The sequence below is a fragment of the Olea europaea genome, unplaced genomic scaffold (assembly GCF_002742605.1).
Source record: "Olea europaea var. sylvestris unplaced genomic scaffold, O_europaea_v1 scaffold1478, whole genome shotgun sequence".
Taxonomy (NCBI): Eukaryota; Viridiplantae; Streptophyta; class Magnoliopsida; order Lamiales; family Oleaceae; genus Olea; species Olea europaea.
In genome coordinates, this window is record NW_019232340.1 from 59955 (window position 1) to 63960 (window position 4006).

Here is a 4006-nt window from a genome sequence, read left to right on the forward strand (position 1 = left end):
GTAAATGTACTGCAGATCGGACCAGCGACCACCAAGGGCAAAATCGTCCAACTTTTTCTACGTAACCTGAAACAGAAAACTTCCAACACGAAAAATGTTAGAAATGACAAGAGGAACAAACTGCCTGAAGACAGTTTCGCCGGAATCAGCTCCACGCACCGCCGCCGAAATCACGCGCCGAGCACCCAGCACCGCCTTCGCCTGCACGTCTCAACCCCGGTCTCCGTTTCACCAATGGACTTCTGGATTGACGGGAAAACGCATTTGCAGGTTCGATTTTTAGTGCAAAAACTGGGCAGTCCGTTTTTCTGCTTTTCTGCTGGTTTCTGGTCGGTTTTTGGCCGGATTTTCACCACCACCAAGCTCTTATACCAATTGAGAAGCAAACCCACCTACAAATTAACCAAAACAATTGATTAGTGTAAGGATTTGCAAAGTAAATTGAAGAAAATCAAGACCAAAAATCTGAAAATAAAAGGAACGGTTTTCCCCTTTATGATTCTGCTCAGAAACTTGATCCACACCACAAAGGTATCTCCAATTTAAAGGCCATTATCATAGACAGATTCACAAAGAAAAGGCAAGAGAAGATTGATTTGCACTAAGCAGGGAAGTTTTTCTTCCTCTTGTTTTTGGCTCTCGTTTTTGGTGTGTTTAATGGGAGGGAAGAGTCTCCTATTTATAGGCTTATAGGAGTGAATGAATTTCACAGGAGTCTTCAAGATTAGATTGAATAAAAACTGCAAGATTATATCCAAACTGAAAGATAGAGCTCATCCAACAAAATGAGATAAAATTGGTTTGATAAAGATAATGATAATATTTATCCATCTTTCATGTGAATTTCAAATTCCCTCCAAGTTGGGTATTGGGCATCTAACCCAATGGACTGATTACCTCTAAATACCCAACATAATTGGGCTACTTCAATTGTGGTGTGGATTTAATTCTTCAATCCTGGGCTTATAGCCTATGAAGTTAAAACGGGCCTCGGTTTTTCATCATAGCCTAGGGGATTTGGGTATCACTTACCAAAAAATACCCAACAGCATGGACTTTCAAAAGCATTAACATTCCTAATTATTTTATGATTTATGATGGAATATCATAAAATGAATATTGTATATTTGATAGATATATTGAATTTTAAAAGCGTTGATGCACTCTCTAAATTCAAGTATAACCCAAAAGTTGTGGGGTTATCATTAATGTTTGCAAACTTATATGAACAGTTCAAGATTTGTGGATGCAACATTACTACTTACATGTGCATTCCTATTGAGGAATTGTAAGAATAACTTATTTTACACGTTACATTCCTTGTATCTTATAAGCAATAAAAAAAAAAAAAAAAAAACTTTTTGCTCAGAAAAGGTAAAAAGCCCTTACACTAATTTTAGAAGTATGAGGATGGTTCACAAACGTGATGCTCTCTAAGACAAAAATGGATGAAAAATTTTCATTGCAATTGTATTGGATATGCAATAATAATTATTGAAATATTTAAAGAAATTCATAAGTTGAACTATATTATAGTTGATACTAATTCAATTGTAAATTGAATACATATTAGCAACGATTCCAAATTCACTAGTAAAATTGTTTTACTTTGGTCAGTGCAATGATGCTTTAGAAAATCCTCCAACAATATTATAATTTGGAAGATGATATGGTTTTAGATAAAGCTAGATGAAGCATGTGACTTCTTATATTTATCAGATGACCTCTTAGTCGGTGACAATGTGTATCTATTATATGAATCAATTGAATAGCTAGTTATATTTAGCCCTTGTTTGATTCCCATTTTGAGGTAAAGAATGAATTTTGAATAGTAGATTAATGGAAAATGTGTGGTTAAAAATTAAGGAAAATTTTTTGGTTTGCGTATAATATTATTTTATTGAAAAATGTGTGGTTGACAATGAGTTTTGTAAAAATGAAGGGCTTAATAGGATACGGAGTCACTTATAATGGTAAAGTTAGACATATACGTCATAAATGCAATACCATTAGGTAATTGATCTCAAATGGTATTGTTTCCATTGATTATGAAAAACTCAAGGAAAATATCACGAATTCGCTTACGAAAAGGTTTATTGAGAGATCAAGTATATTGCTTATAGAATGGAATGAGATTAAAAGCTGCTACGTATTGTCTTTATAATGGTAACCCTACCTTGTTGATCAGAAGTCCCAAGATCTTGGTTCAATTGGACATCTAAGTTATGAGGATTTTATGGAGTACTTAAGTAAAAATTTCTACTCATTCCAATTAAAGTAAAAGTGTATTTTGTAGAATGTTAGAGGTTAAGTTATACTTTCAGTAATTTCAATAACTTGTATAAGTCAAGTGGAGAGTGGTAGAATATAAGTGTGAAGTCGGGTCAGTTCTATGAGATTTTTGAAGTTGAAATTCTCTAAAACACTTCTAAAAATCCAAGAGTGATTCAGGACCAAAACAAACACAACCATGAGAATCGAAATGGCTTAAAAAAGATAGTATGAGTATTATTATCCTGGTTTACAACAACGACTGAATAGTTCAAGATAGCACATTCATTAATTAGCCAAGTAAATTCGAAAGTATTTCACTAAAATAGGTTTAAATTCGGAAGCTACCTCTCCTGATGCAATATCTTTTCCGCTTGTACTCTCTACTAGTGTTTGCATTTCCGATAACTTCCATTCATGTGGGAGGATTATTGGAATTTGGTTAAGTAAAGTTATTAAAGGTTGATTTTGTAATTTTGGTCAAATATTCAGATAGGTTTTGATAGTCAAATCATGCAATAAAAATACTAACTTGCTCTACTCTTCAAGTAGATGATCATAGTATATTTGGAATCTTAAAATCAATTTTCGGATGAATAAGACAATGTTGTCCAATGTTAGAAGGAAAAATTGAAAATTTAGTATATAACACTGTCGCTAGAGCGGCAGCTTATCGCTCAACAAGTGGCGGACTCACTGCTCTGAGCTCTCAAGTGGTAATCTGGGCAGTTAGTGAGCAACCGGAAGGGTTACCTCTCTTCATAAAGATGCTGAATTTTGGGGCGTGTTTTTTCGACCATAGCCCTTAACCTTTATAAATTGGATGTCCTTGATGGTCTAAAATCATCTAGTATCATATATATTGAATATATTACACAAATAATTGCATAATCCTAGTTTTTATTGCATAAAAACTCATTCAAAGTAGGTCAACATAATTTGGAGTGCTCCTATTGCATGTTGTGATCGTTATATTTTGATAGACGAATGTCAAAAAATCATTAGCACATGTGCAGGGTATTATCATCTTATGAAGAAAAAGTCAAACTCTTATCTCGATCAAAATCATACTCACGCATTTCTTATTTCTACTTTACATATTCGGTAAGTCGAAGTTTTGTTCGATTTTACACATGGAAAAGGTAATTTTAAAAAAATATAATTAATGCACGCAACATATATAATTAAGGCCATCAGATCATATAGGTAGTCAAAGTGATGCAACACTTCAGTCAAGAACCAATTCAAGGTGCCACGACCTCCTATAGAGTAATTCTAAAGTGACTAACCTCTCAAAGTGAGAAGGCATCTTCCTGCTTCACCTTTTTCAAGAGATCTTTTGTATAGGTTTGACATTGATTGATGTGACCTATCTATGACAAATGCCTTATAGTCAACTATCAGTCTACTTTTCAGATATTAGGCCTAGACTATAAGATGATCGTTTTTTTAAAATCATTAAATGTTCTCGAACTTTCAGAAACTGACACTTATGATGAGGCGCTTGGACCGTTGAGATGAGGCCTCACATCCTTTCATTCAACAATAAATTACTTCATCTATTCTTGTATAAAAGCTCATATTTAGTATCATATGAAGATAAAGCAGTTTTATACATTCATGGTAATACTACTCAACTCACCCACAATCGGAGTAGGCAACATGCTTCTAGCTATTGATTAAAGTGTGCAAGAATTTTACATGTGAACGTGAGTGGAACCTAGATCTATTTGCC